General features: G+C 34.6%; 1 protein-coding gene across 1 annotated transcript in view; it reads right to left on the reverse strand.

The window, feature by feature from the left end:
* Positions 1–8,615: 8,615 nt before the first annotated feature.
* The window catches only part of LOC149616729 (uncharacterized), a 47,903-nt gene continuing 40,124 nt past the window's right edge, over positions 8,616–16,394 (reverse strand). The window contains exon 3 of the mRNA XM_089857297.1: positions 8,616–12,714. The gene's annotated coding sequence lies outside the window, so the exon portion shown is untranslated. The remainder of the gene's footprint in view (positions 12,715–16,394) is intronic.

Raw genomic sequence — 16,394 nt, forward strand, 5'->3', positions numbered from 1 at the left:
ATAATTTATTTGACGTATTTTGCGACTTGCGCCGCGACTCCCACGACCTATGCGCGGTGAACCCGAATGTAAACATGGTGCGTCGTCTGAACAAGTAGACCAAGGATTACGTTTCTAAAATAAAGGCGAGACTTGCTTTCCGTTAAAAACTCGATATTACTGTTCTCACAGGGTGGAGTAAAAATTTAATTCCTTCCACTCTTCACCAAAGTTATACAAAAACAAAACATCAGCATCCCTATGCAAAGGCTTAGGGTTTAAGGGGAGGTAACGTCATCTTTTCTCGAAATTATTATAGCATTCGTTTTCAATACTGAATTTCGAGCTACACTAACTTCTAAATCGTCGACTTTAGTTACAGTTATAGAAATTTCCGCCTCAAAAACGTCGTTAACGTCAAACTGTTCCAAGTTCTCGCACTTTCCGACCATTTCGGAGCCGAAACTGATGCAGACGACAGCTTAAAAGGTCATGATCTCAATCTGTCCCACACATTCGCATAACCAATGAGACGCGAGGAAGGAGGAGCAGGTGGTTTAAACGTTTTTGGCGCTTCCCCTCACAGTCAATCAGATATTTGTATGGGGTCTATGACCTCTTATAGATTCCAAGTACTAAATCTATGTATTCCTGAATCCTGCTAAATACAGAGTGGAAGAGATCAGAGCAACACCTACCTTTGTGGAAAACCCCCAAAACCCCTGACGGACTACTTCACTGCAGTACATTTTCGAGCTCGTATACAGGGTGTGACATCTGTCATTGTATGCAAATGAGAACGTGCAACAAGTATCATAGTGAATATCGTTTAATGATACGCACTTTGAAACGTAAAAGACCTACGATTAAGCTTAGGAACTAAGGCATCACACTACAAATTAAAGGGCTGTTTGGTAAACCCATCAGCGTACATGTTCGATGTGCCTACCGTCGTGGTGTAGGCACTTTTCAAGACGATTTTCCATGCCTTGTATTACGTTTTCTAGCATTTGAGGAGTGTTTCATTCAATTGCGCTTCGAATTCTGGCCGTCAAGTCGTCTACATTTAAAGGTTCTGTTGCAAACACCTTCCCCTTAACATATCCCCATAAGAAGAAATCAAGTGGGGTTAGGTCAGGGGATCTTGCTGGCCACGGATATGGTCCACCTCTACCGATCCAACGGTTTGGAAAGTGCTCAGTTAGCCATTGGCGAACATTGACCGTCCAATGTGGTGGCGCACCATCCTGCTGGAACCACAGGTCCCGCATCACTGCTAATGGTAATGCGTCTATCGCATCACTAAACTCGTGGCTTTCGCCTACTTAGATAAGGAATCCATACGAGGTTACGAAGGTCAGAATTTTCCGCGGCACTGAGAATTCGGCACATTATTCAATCAAACGTACGCGTCGTTACTATCAGCTTAGTTCGTATAAACGTTGTAAGTCCTGTGTCGTAGACGAATGGCAGCCTACTCCAGCCGAGAAAAATTGGACATGACGTTTATTTTAGGTGAATGTCGCGGTAACGTTCAACAAGCGGCATTGCTTTATGACGAACGCTTCCCAAACCGATGAAGGCCGGTTCGAAGAACCTTCACGAACATTAGAGACAACATACGAGATTTCCGGAGTTTTGTCGTGCAAGACCGTCAACGTAGAAGAGACCGTATAATTGGTAATCATGATAGGGAAGTCGACATTCTTGCACGTTTTGAAGCCAATCCTCATACTAGTAGTAGAGCGGTCGGAGAAGAGGTTGGTCTAAGCCATTCAACCGTTCTTGCCATTTTTCATCGGCATCACTACCGGCCCTATCATATCCACCTCCAACAAGCCTTAACGGACGATGACTACCTAAGACGTCAAGACTTCTGTCTTACCATGAGCGAGCTAATTGAAGCCGATCCATTGTTCTTAAGAAAGGTTCTTTTTTCTGATGAGGCGACATTTCACAGGGATGGTACGGTGAACTGACATAACTTACATTACTGGACCCAACGAAATCCACACTGGTAACGGCAACATTACCATCAAATTCGATGGAAGATAAATGTTTGGTGTGGCATTCTGGGGAACAGAATCATCGGACCTTTCTTCTTCGAGGACAACATTACTGGTGACAGGTATTTGCACTTCCTGCGCCACGAGTTTAGTGATGCGATAGACGCATTACCATTAGCAGTGATGCGGGACCTGTGGTTCCAGCAGGATGGTGCGCCACCACATTGGGCGGTCAATGCTTGCCAATGGCTAACTGAGCACTTTCCAAACCGTTGGATCGGTAGAGGTGGACCAATTCCGTGGCCAGCAAGATCCCCTGACCTAACCCCACTTGATTTCTTCTTATGGGGATTTGTTAAGGGGAAGGTGTTTGCAACAGAACGTTTAAATGTAGACGACTTGAAGGCCAGAATTCGAAGCGCAATTGAACGAATCACTTCTCAAATGCTAGAAAACGTAATGCAAGGCATGGACAATCGTCTTGAAAAGTGCCTACACCACGACGGTAGGCACATCGAACATTTACGGTGATGGGTTTACCAAACAGCCCTTTAATTTGTAGTGTGATGCCTTAGTTCCTAAGCTTAATCGTAGGTCTTTAACGTTTCAAAGTGCGTATCATTAAACGATATTCACTATGATACTTGTTGCACGTTCTCATTTGCATACAATGACAGATGTCACACCCTGTATACGAGCTCGAAAATGTACTGCAGTGAAGTAGTCCGTCAGGGGTTTTGGGGGTTTTCCACAAAGGTAGGTGTTGCTCTGATCTCTTCCACACTGTATAATCATGGCATTATAAAGCTTTAATCGCGTTGACATGACTTAAAATGCTTAAAGGGATACTTTCTTTTAATTTCATTGCAGTAAATCCCTATAAGGTTAATTTATTTCGATAGATAGACAAATAAGGATTCTGAAAATATATATGTTTTTATATTTTAGTTTAATTAATGATTTTTAAATTACGATTAAAAGATCCAAAATGCTCTTGTTTTGCGATCATGAGGGCACCTGGTGACACAGAGCCGAACCACCGAAAAACGTTACTAGTTCGTCTCTACCAATTTCTCCGTAGTGTTTTTCCTACTGGTAGGGGGATTCATTCTGTGAGCGCAGTATGATACAGATTGACGGGAATTGGTATGGCTGCACACCAAATTCTTCTACTTCAGAAGAACTACCCTCAGATTCGTTTATTATAAATTGTTCCGAATTTTCTGAATCCAAAGAATCAGAGTTCGAACTTTCATCCTCAGATTCAGGACCGGAATGATCAGAAATACTTTCTCGTCTGACATTCTTAAGCATATAAGCAGACGACGATTCACCAGGCAAGCTGACCTAGATTCTCGTTCCTACTACTTTTTACTCCTTAAACGACAGTTTTCATTCCAACTACTACCAACCAATCAGAGGCCGAACTTTACCTACGTAGGTAATGGGTTGAAAATGGTGGCCGATTTTAAATCTGGCGTTCAAAATTTCAATTTTTATTCACGTTTATTTTAATTAATAAATTTTTCTCGCGATTTCTACTGACCCCCATGTTTTTAGGGGTGGTTAATTTATAGAAAACCAATGTTAGTGTGACCAACTCAGATAAAGCCGATTCTATCCCTTTAAAGCTCATTTTGTATTTGTTCGCCTTAACTATTTGAAAGTTATATAAAGTTTTTACGAGAACAGATTCTATTCGATTTCACACACTAAAATCTGAGCTCCCTTTATATCGAAACACCGTATTTATGCCCATTTTTGTTGTAAAATTTCTAATCATAACAAATGTATATATTACGCAATTAAAATCAAATTTCTCGTATCGATTAAACTTAATTTCAAATTGCAATGCATTAATAATTTCTAATTTCTGGCTCTTTGTTGGTTTGAAAAAGTGTCACGAAGGACTGTGTATAAATGCAGTTTTTAAGGACTGCGAAGCAAAACTCGTTTTTGTATAATTAGCATTATAAGCGTAACACTTTATTGACTCTTCTTCTATTGATTTTATAATTTAAGAAAGTTGCTGAAAGAAAAGTTTTCGGTTGCTGAATTTTGTCATTAACGCTAAATGCATATTTTACGCATGGGTAAGAAAAACCAAATTTAAATGGCACGAAAACCTCGCAAGGATCGATTTTCGCCAATGTCAAGTGTAAGCCAAGGCAAAAAGAACAGAACTGGGGTGGATGAGAAAGTCACTCATGGTGCCCGTTATAATGTTACGCGTCTTTGGTCGAAAAATCAACGCACTAGGCCTACTACCAGAGTTGAAGATAACATATTTTTTGTAATTTTAATTGTGATGAGTTTGATCGCTTATAGCATACCGTGAACTAAAAGAATAAAGTATTGTTTTTTTGTTGACTCTGAGTAATGCCTCACTTTCTTTTCTTTACACTTTGCCATTGGTATAGGCAGTATTTGGTTCGCTTTACTAAATGGTAATTGCGTTTACGCTAGGTACAAACCCGGTTAATTCTCCACGGTACAATAAATAGCATCACATATTGCGAAACGTTATATAATTTAACCTTAAATGATTCCGCCGCAATTCAAAAAGTTCTGAAGCTTGTGAATCACTCGGAAATATTTTCGAAATGAACATAAACGGTACCAAGACGGTACTTATGACACTTGGTACAAAGTCAGCGGGTGGTAAATTAACCAATCTATAACTCGATGATGCATGTTCAAAATAGTTTTAATGTTGAGCTAAAATAATGTTGTAACGAATACTAGGCGCGAAGTTATCTACAGTACGGCAACAAGTTTCAGACATTTGTATTACGATTACAATGTATCGGTGTGTCAATAGAAGAAGAAAACTTAGAGTAAATAGATCTACGGAGTCTACGCGAGTAATTTCTAATAACAACACGGTAGTAATAAAGCCGTATTCTATGCCGAACAGAACGTGTGTGGTGTTTCATGTTTTCTTTCGTTTTCTGCGATTAATAGGATTTTTCCGGAAAAGCAATTGTCACTTGGGATTTTCGATGTTTACTGTGGTGAATTTATTCGGTATAAGTGGTGTGCTCGCATTTCTCCACAGTATGTGGAACACAAAGTATGATTTTAGTACGATTCCTTATTACTCGAGCTGGTTTTTAAATTTAGTGGGGCCTATTTGCATAATCAATGTAAGCTTCTTCAACACAAAATTAACAAAAACTTGCTTAAAAACGTATAAGCAGTCCTGTTCTGTACGACAAAGATTCAAATTGCTAAATACGATGCTTGTGCTTATATTCATTATGATACTGTACCAGTACATATATATCATGATTTGGTATTCACAATCGGATTCATTAAATTTCTACGTAAGCTTTTATTTTTACAACTCGAATTTGTTACTTAATTATCGGCGTTTCGCGAACGTATTGATTTGGTTCCTATTACTATTTGCTATGATTTTGCTACCAGTGTTAGAAGAAATGTTGCTAGGTATGATAATGATTACCGCAGAATGCCTCAATAGTAAGATTACAAAACTAGCGAGATGTATCCCTAATAAAAACTTCAGTGTTCGTCAATTATCTATACAACACACAAATGTTTGCCAATCTGTGGAAGACCTAGACACAGCCTTAAGATTTACGATTCTTATTTACTTAATAAAATGGTCAACAAATTTTTTGACAACTCAGTTTGGCTGTTTTTCAATCCGACACGCACAAAAAAATTCAAAAACGTTTAACATTTGGTATTTTTTGTTTAACTTTTCTTACTCAGTTTGCCCCTTGTTTACCGTAGGTCTATTTTTTATAAAACTATCGTTAATTAGCCACAGTAACGGTCTATTATTGTCCGCTTGTCACTCGCGTTTTTACAAAAAAAGTATCAAAAGGAAGTAACAAGTCTCTACTGAGAATAGCCGAAGAGTCTTACTTGTGGAATAAAATTAGCGTTACTCATATTAGATTTACTCTCAACAAAACAGCTACAATAGATTTGGCTTTTCTTACCAGTTTTTTTCTAATCTTATTCTCTAATTTTCTCTTCATACTTTCAATGATGCACATATCTGTTGCAAAAAAGCCTGTGTGCTAAAATTCCATTAGACGTATTTGAAAGCTTTATATACCTGATAACATTAAATACGAAATGGTTCAGACCTCTGAAACTCAGAAACGAATTAAAAATATATTTAAATCTATTAGCCAGTCAACATATCCAACCCCAAAGTCCATAAAGCCAGTCTAAAATTTAAAACGAACCAAATACTGGCTCCGTGAAGAAGTCGGTTGAAACTTCGTCCTTATGTTTCAAGTTTTCAACCCATTTAACTGGTTCATTATAAATATAACAGACGGCCCCGGTCGATTAAAACTTAGTTGGATTTGTGGCTACATCTATTGAGTACATTTTCCACGTTAAGCATTCTTTATTAATGTATGTTCAGCTTGAAAAGAAAATCATTAAAAGCTCACCCTCACTAAAGAACGATTTAATGTTTAACTTTAGTAACACAATGAAATTAAATGTTGAACCTTAGTAACACAATGAAATGAAAGATAAACCGCTTCCTTTAAAATTAAGAACAAGGAATATGTAGTACTACTAAAAGACGTATTTGCAGTTCAGGTCAAACTAATAGTCTTATACGATCTGAGTTCGTTAGAACACTTTCCTTACGCAAGTGACGAAATCTTTTTATATATCTCTCTGACCGCTATTTATCAAGATGGCCAAGGATATGAAAATTTTCTAAAGACACTTGCCTTCCTTGGTAAATTCGCTTGAGTTGGTCATTATCAATCATGCAGCCAGGACTTTTTTATTCAGTGCGTAGATACGATTTCTTTATCCGCTTAGTAAATTTGTTTCGCAAAACTACGTTATCAACGTCTTCTTATGAAAAATTGTAATTAAAGAACTGCGTGTATAGTAACTCAAACTTAATACAAAGTTGGCAACGATAATAAATGGTCATTTCAACTGTAATTCATAAGTTCTCGTTTGAACTGCTTATCAAGATTATGAGATGAATGTTCGATTTCATAAGATCCAAGTCTCTATAATATCGATTTAAAATTCTTAATAAGGTAAAAACTAACATGATTTAACACACATATTAATCAATATTCTAAGGCGAATAAACAACTCTTGAACATTCTGTAAAGACGAAAATTTTCTGTCATTTGAAAGAATTTATGTGAAAAACGTATTTTGTAATCGTGTGAACAGCTTGTTTTAACTGGTCAAAAGTAGAGACATTGACGAACAAATGGTCAAAAAACCAGAGTAAGCTGGTTTGACAATACTTTGTGACGCATTCAGTGATAGAACGATTTTTCACCCGTTTTACTAAAAATAATTTTAGTTTTTAAATAATGAGAGTTAGGCTTAGCAAGTTAACGTTTGAAACTCAAAAATCATGTAAAATGTGTTTTTAAGTTTACTAAATGATTTCGATGTTATTTTATCAGTAGAAATCGATTAAAAATGGTTCTCTTATAGTTAATTCTCTATTTAAAGTTCTCGGTGACGATTTTATCAAGCTTCAATGTGAAATCATAAGCCTATGTAAAAACTTTCAGGTTTCTCACTTACCATGCCAAGATGGAACCAGCGTATACTGCAAGTCGTAGGCGTTGTACAAGCCTGCATTAAGTAACTTAGCATACTTATAGTATACTTCAGCTTAGGACGTGACCCTTATGTGGTTTGTGCCCTGATTATATATACTATATACTATCAAGAAGTGATAGCGAGAAGGTATAAGATGCCTAAGTATTCGCGCGCCATAGTCCCAGTCCCCCTTTCAAAATAGGAGGGGGGACGTAAAAGGAGGCACCGGGCTATTTCGCCTCTCCTCAGTCGGAAAATACGGAATTTCCGTCATTCGCGTCGTGCTGACGTGGAGTTTCCATGAACCAATGAGATGCTGGTTTTAATTTAGAGGCGGGGATTAACCCCGGACCTACTTTTGGACTGGAGATAAAGCAGGAATTGTGGCAAATTTATACCTTCTCCCTTATAACTTGATATTACTTCTTGATACTATAAAATACATTAACAAATAAGAATCTAGGCTAGGAGTAGACAATGTTATTAGTTTTCCACAATTTAAATCGTTAAATTACCTGTAATTTGGCAAATTACCGTTTTAAAAAAATCACGGTAATTTCCCATCTCTAGTTATATCTCACGGTGATCTTCTTGTTGCTCTCCTTTCAGTTATATCAGAAGTGAGATGAGACTAGAAGTGAAGGGCTCTAGCAATGATAGTAGATCCTGGCACTAGTGAACAAATTTGAGGGTTTTATGCCGCTTCCCACGCGCTTACGCTACTGAGAAAAAAATTGGTCGAGTTCCAAAAACATTTCCTACCCCTTCCCCTCAACCTAAAGCGGCGGAACACGGACGCGGGTGCTGGAATCTAGTTCGGCCGTCTACCACCGCGAGCGTCTCACCTTTTGGAGGGAAAATTCAGAAACCGCTACTAGAGGGTCAACCGTTCTTGTGTTATCAAGAATCTTCACTTTCGCCGAGTGAAGAATTTGGTTAGCTCAGTACTTCTGGTCTCATCTCACTTCTGGTTATATTTGTCTTTTATTCGTAGAGAGCCTATTACCTTAAAAATCAGCCTTAGGTTAATTAAAAAATAATTAGAAACAGAGATAAAGATGAATATCTTTTATTAATGACTAAGAAGAACAACAAAACACCGAAGAGAAATTTTATAAAACCACGAACAATTATCACGAATGATTTACTTATAAAAAGAGTTACATCTTGTTTATCTTTCCAAGAACACACTCGAAAATGGTAGAAAAAGAGTTTTATGAAGCTAAACGAACAAAGCCAACGAGGACCACACTTTGTCCATCGAATGACTTTGTTTTTTAATTAAGCTTTTCATACATGTTTCAAAGGTTACGATGAGATCAATGATTAGCTGATGCTCGACAATTACATTTTTCGTTTTGAATACCGTACATAATCGATCATTAAATAAATCTGTTAATAAATTTTTAGCAATTAAATTTTTATCTTATTATTATTTATTTATGTTATCTACATTATATACATGAAACATTACAAAGAAAATTACGGCTAGAATATATGAATATTTAATTTAAAACAATGTATTTGGGAAAAACAGGACTGTTGATTATTGAAGTGCTTTGAAAAACCGTAAATGTGAAGGATTTGAAATAGAAGCTGTTAAACAACCCCGCGGTATTTGCCACCTATGGAAATTAGGGGTATTCAAATAGTTCAAAGAAATTCCTTTCTGATTTTAATATAAATTTTGAATAAGTCATTATTTTAACTGATTAACCGGTATTAGTAAAATATGTCTATCTTTCAATCGTAAAAGCATTATTGATAAATGTTGCTTAACGAAAAAAATAATATGAATAATGTACGTTTTTAATTATTTATTAAGTTACCAATAATATCCCTAGATGGCGCTTTTTATATATTTCTGATTTAACACTGTAAAATGCAAGCTATAGGGACTAGGCAGTACTACGTCACGCAACGTCAGGCTACCTTCCAGTAGTGCTAAAAAACATACCAGGAGGAGGGGCTTATATAGCTTTCATTCTGTTAAAAAAACATACCATAATGGCGCTGGGGGGCGGAGTTAAGCCCGAATTGCCAAGTCCCTATTGGAAATAATATATTTAAGCTCAGACCACCTAACAATGGACGCTTTAAACCCGCGTTAACTAATGGCAACCGCAACTTATCGCCGAATTTTACTAGTTTGGTGCTAAACTTTCGACACCAACCACCACAGTGCTAGTGTCAGGCGTTGCTCTAAGCAAACCTAGCTCCCTATACAGTTGCCTGTCCATGGTTAGGTGGTCTGAGATTTAATGGTAGTACTTGTTTTTATGTTTATGTTTTTTCGAACGATAATTTTGCAAGTAAACTTTCTGTTTTATTTATGAAGAAACTGGCCAGCAGTTTAAAACAAATAATCACACGAAAGTTTGTATTGAAGATAATAATTTAAACAGTGAAAAAAAACCGAGCTTTACTTTTTTCAACAATGAAGTTCCAATTGAACTAAATATTATGGATAAATTGAAAATATGCGTTTTGAAAATATGATTACAGTTTTTAAAAGTAATAGGGCCCATTTGTGTAACAAACCAGGGAGAAGCAATGAAATACCGGCGGGTCAAACTGGCCAAGGAAAAGGATTATTAAAACGAATATATTCCTTCCTTCTATTTTAAGATATAGCTCCCTGGTTTAATTTTTAATACATTCTGTAGTACAGAACTATTTTTTAAGTTTCTAATTCACGATATTAATTAAGTACATGCAGTTTTGAAGTTTGAAAATGATGTTGACCTTTCTAAGAGCTTTTTATATCTTCGCGCGTGTTAATGATACTAAATAATTAATACAAATTAATAATTTAATAAAAAATAAAGGGGGGGGGGTAAATTAAATTAATCTATGGGTTACCAACCAAAATTAAATTAAAAGTTAAACACTAAAATGACGTTACGTGTTTACACGTCACCTCGGGTTGGGAATTAATTATACCATTAAGAGAGCTATATATAGCGAAAGGTATTATATTTAAAACACTTAAATAAGCGTTTTGTGTGACGTCACGAACGTCATTAAGCTCTATAAAGATTATTAAAAACGCGATAATGAATCTACTAATGAGATCAAATGAAATATGGAAAGACAAAAATTGTGGGGGAGAGCCTTAATAATAATCCGTTGTTATAATTATTTTAAAGCCTTTAAATTTAGCCTACTTTTATAACATGGTGTATTAAACAAAATTAATTTTGAATATGAATCTCATCTTGACATCTACCTTTGCATTAATTACAAATAGAGAAACCAACACCTTCCCTTGAACCTAGAGGCAACACCAGATGGAGCCAGAATTCACTACACGATGGATGCTAGCCCCACTAGCACTGCCTCTAGCGGTGCTTCTTGGCGGACCCCTACGCCCTGTAAAGTTCTCTTCACCCCTGTCTATAATGAAATGGTCTATTGCATGAGTTAAATGGTAGCCTCCCATCCTGTGTGTTTGTTACTCTGCAGGAATTAATGGAATGCAGAATTAGCTAGATTTAATTAGCCTTATTCCTGATCAGCGCCACCTACCCATAGCGGCGACTTTGTGAACTACTGTAATCGGCAAGCCAATCATATGTCGCTAAAATCTGGTGACGTCACTGACGGGCACTATCGGGTGCTTACCAAAAATGACGTCATCACATTTTAGCGACATCTGGTTGGCTTGTCGATTACAGTAGTTCTCAAAGTCGCCGCTATGGGTAGGTGGCGCTGATCAGGAATAAGGCTAATTGATCAGTCCTGGAAGTGGCGATACCAGGGGTACTTAGCTTTAAGTCCAGTAAAAGCAAAGCTCCCCCGTTTATAAAGGGACCCCCAAATTTATAATCCATGTGGAATAAAATCCTGGCAACGCCAATGAGTCCAGGTATTATTGAGCAAACATGTCTGACACTAACGTTTTAATTTTCGATAAAGGCAAAATTTCTATTAATTTTAATGTATTTTCAATGTTCGGAATTAATTAACTTATGGTCAAGAATTAGGTTTTAATTACGTTACGGTTTTTTAAACCGTAATATACTTAACGAATAATTAATTATAAACAAGATGAGATCCATATCCATTTTTTTGCTACGTTTACCTTAACGTAAAAGCAGGCAAAAATTTCAAAACTTTAAAAACAATTATTAAGATATAATCACTAATTTTAATTGTTGTTCCGCGAGCTCTTCCACTAAAAATATACTTCGTCCCTCATTTTTAAGGTAAAATCCGTGTACATAATCATGTGATTATGTAATTTTTTTTTCGAAAGATGACGATTAGGTGGTCAGAATAATTAGAAACAACGTTTAACTAAAATTATGATAGCACGTTTAAACTTTCTGGTTATATCTTCTTCGGAAGATTCCATAAGAATAACTTTAATTACTAATTTTCATGTAACTTAATTAAGATTAAGTTAAGATAAAAAATTACTGCATTAAAATGAATAATTATAATTTAAAATTTTCATGTAGCTTAATTTAATTAAGATTAAGTTAAGATTAAAAAAAATTAGCTGTATTCCAATGAATGATTATAATTTAAAATTTTGATGTAATTTAATAAAGATTAAGGTTATTGAAAGTCGTCATTAATTATCATAATTTTAGTTATCACGTTTATTTCTAATAATTAATTTTAAATTAATTTGTTTAATGAAATTAAATATTACGTAGCTTTTTTTTGGGAAATAAGATAAAAGAGGGACTAATATTATAAATATAAAATGTACATTAATTATAAACGTTATTATTTAAATTATTTACTGAAATTAAGATAATTTATTTTTCACTTCGCGAAATTCACCCCATCTTTTATAACATGACTCGGTTTTCACACTCCCATATCATTAATTTAAAAATATCGTCACATTTTAATTTTTTTGTTAATGCGATGGACGATGTTTCGCTTTAAAGTTTTTAATAATATAGCAGAAATACGATGCGCGAGACTAGTCTCGTAGTGTCGACTAAAAAGTATTAATTTGGTTTTGTTTTTTTATATTATTATAAAATATACTACTATTTAAATATTTATCAATATGTTTTTCTTTATAGGTGGCCAACATCATGGTATCCGGTTTCACGAAACAATTACGCACGTTTCCTTCCACTGATGTCTTGACAAATATTTTCTTCGACCATTTCAGATGCCAAAACTAATTCTGCAATAGAAAAATAAAATAAATAAAATTAATTATGATTAAGAATTTTTCGCTCATTTTAAAAACGTTTATATGTGAAAAATAGGCAACTAATTTGAAATTGTTTACTTTGTTTGGAAATAATTATTTTTTTTAATTCTTTTGGAATAAGCCATGAAAAGGATTTTTTTATATTATTAAATTAATTAATTTGTTTCCGTTAATGTGTACCGCTAGAGGGAGCAAGTGCTTCATAGCCTATGGCATGTAGTGAACTGTAGCGGTGCTTCTTGGCGTTAAGAAAACACCTTTATATGGTCGAAACGTACTTAGGTACTTCGGTTTACGATTAAGTCTGCTACCAAAAACCCATATAAATACAAAGAGGGGTCGGACGTTTTGGAAAAAGTGTACGGGATTTCGAAATCCAATTTGATTTCTTCAGATTTCGTTTGATTTCTTCAGATTTCGTTTGATTTCTTCGGATTTCGTTTGATTTCTTCGGATTTCGTTTGATTTCGTCGGATTTTGTTTGATTTCAGAATTCGATAAAATCCAATGGATTTCATCAAATTTTGAGATTTTTCCCGTGATTTCGTCGGATTTTGCTATTTTTACCGGGTTTTCGACGGATTTTGCGATATTTCCCTTGATTTCTTTGAGTTTTGAGGTTTTTCGCGTGATTTCCTCGGATTTTGAGATTTTCCCCATGATTTCGTGATTTCTTTTGATTTTGGATTTCGTGAATTTTGTAATGGATTTCACGATTTATTTACTGATTTTGTTTCTGATTTTGTGATTTCGCTTCCGATTTCGTGATTTCTTTGTTGATTTTGTGATTTTTTTACTGATTTTATGATTTCTTTACTGAATTTATGATTTCGTTGCTGATTTTATGATTTCGTTGCTGATTTCGGATTTTTAATTTGATTTCGAAATCAGCCTTGATTTCGGATTTCTTAAATTTGATTTCACGGGTAGCGTACGGGATTTCATGAATGACCGACCCCTCGGAATATACCCTCTTCGATAAAATCTTATAACGGGTACATGAAAAAGTGTGAAAGCTAAAAACTTTAGATCATGGTATTTCAGTACGATTCAATAAATGAAGTTCTTTCTTCTTAGGTCTTATAATATGTTCTTGATTTAACACTAAACCAACATTACATTAATATAATTAATAATAAAAAATAATCACGATATTAAATAATAATAATTATTTAATATATTAAAATATCAATATTTTTAATTATTATTATTAAATATATTAATATTTTTTAATAATAATTATTGACAATATTAAAACAAATATTATTATTAATAATTACTCATAATATTAAAAGACAAGTATTATTATTAATAATTATTCATAACATTAACAACATCTTAAATATTTTTAATGATCATTATTCATAATATTAAAATATTACCTAGGTATATACCTTTAAATTCATCTACCAAAAAAAAAAAAAATAAAAAACCTTTCTCTTTAAAAACATCACACACACCACTTCCAATTAAACTAAAGAACTGTTGCCAAGGCGACTAACCTACCAACGACAAGAAGAAAGGTAAATTAGACAATTAGCGTCAATAGGTTATTTAATAATTTTCGTCTTAGTAAGGTTTCGCATCCGGTCAGGTGTGAAGGAGCTATAATCTATGGTTCTAACTAAATTTTTATTAAACCCATAGGCATAGCCTTCGGCTTAATACGAGAACTTCCCTTCAAGGGAGAGATGAGGTGGATTTAAAATACCCAAGGGCGATTTTCAAACACCTGTGCTACATACAATCTTAGTATCTTTAATTTCAAGCCATTTAAACCCCAAATTGGTACCTATTTTTGGTGGAAGTCCACATGAAGCCTAATAATATTTCGCGAACACAAAGATAAATTTTCGTTCAAGATGACAGGAAAATCCTAAAACATTGGAACCTATCCTGGCATCATTGTTCGTAACCGGCGAGGACTTTTGCAAGTAACATAACACAATACGTATGACATTGTCAATGTTATCAAAAGAATATAAGATATGACACTTATACTTCGTAATGCTGGAGACTTACAGCACGAGCTAGTTTGACAACGAGAAGCGAGAATTGACTACACTCTGTTTTGCAGTCCATCTAATCCTATTTAGTCTGCACTAAGCCTTTGACAGCGCCTCACCAGGCGTCGCTTTACCTCGAATCTATGACCTACGTTGTCACTTCATGACAAGCTCCAGTTTGTAACCAATGACAAAACTTATGGAATATATCTTATGAAGATAGTAGTAAGAGTTTTTCTACCATTTGTCCATCTTGCATTTGTACATCTTCAACAATTATTAGGTCATTAGCGTTTTAACCTTGAAATTTTCCCCACGACTAATTATTCTTGTTAGGTAAGAGATGGCTCATCTTTGAAGATGGGAACTATTTTTATGTTTCTCATCATGATGGCTGCTAATGAAAAGAAAAGAGAGTTTGTTTGCTTATTTATCAACTCAATCTACAAAAAAAAGCTATGGATTCTTTTAAAAAAAAAATAAAATCTATTGAAAATATGGTGTTTTATACCCATTATCTAATACACGGTTTGAAGTTTTTTTTTTCTTTTTTATCTAGCATTTTACACGCATCGATGAATTTGAACCGTTCTTTTGTTGCTTAGAAATATTATCAGTTAAGACCTTCTGAAATTGTTATAATGGAAATTTATATTTTTCCTATATAATAGTGTCTGGAAAAAATCTTATTTCAATTATAAATTTCAAATATCTAACAAAATATTGAATTTTGCAACTTTTAAATATTTTTTATAAAACTTATTTACATTTACATGCTTTTGTTTTGAAAACTGAAATGTAGTTGATAAAGCGTAATATATTAAAACGAATGATATTTACCAGATAAACAAATTCTATATTCAATTAACACCTTTTATTTCGTTTCTAGCGCCATAGAAAGTTTACAAGGTCAAAATATTGACCTTTTTAGAACATTAAAATAAATAACTAGTAGAGAGAGCCAGTGAATTCCCAAATATACTTCATGCTGCCAGCATTACACCGATTCGATATTCTTACGATATCCTGAATATGTTATTGATAGAAGCTATTTGTTCTTCTAAAATTGCTATATGCCATTACCCATTTTCCCTATCGTGAATATAAACTGCTATCCAGTTACAATCAAAGTTTCTCAGATATAAAAATCTTCAAATTTTATTTACGATACCATGAACAAAGTCCCACTTTTGTCCAGTTCAGGCTGTTCAGCACCAAGGCGAATTTTATATCCTAGAATTTGCAGAAAAGCTTTAAGGTCTCGTATAGTAAACATATCTATCCCCTTTTCCTTTCCAGAAAATAACTAGAGTAGAATCCGAGGGAGTCCTCACTTTCCAAAGATTTTGTGATAGATTTCAAATAGATCGTATTCACTGAAGGGGCTAAAGATCTTTAACTAAGCGTCAATGTTGCCAGTAATTTGTGAGAGCCTCTCTTGCAGGTTTGGAACTGAATAGAACAGAACTACAAGCTCTTTAGTCTGTTGTAAATAGCGGTTGAAATGCTATCACTAATGACTGGCAACACTTGTCTGCCCACTAATTTTATTATTTTACATGAATTTGACGACACTTTTAAGACCCAGAAAATTATTAAATAATTATTTATGAATTAATTACCACTAAACTCATTTCCCAATTG

Source organism: Phalangium opilio, unplaced genomic scaffold (genome assembly GCF_054372755.1).
Source record: "Phalangium opilio isolate 3A_F unplaced genomic scaffold, DU_Popi_V2 ptg000217l_1, whole genome shotgun sequence".
Lineage (NCBI taxonomy): Eukaryota > Metazoa > Arthropoda > Arachnida > Opiliones > Phalangiidae > Phalangium > Phalangium opilio.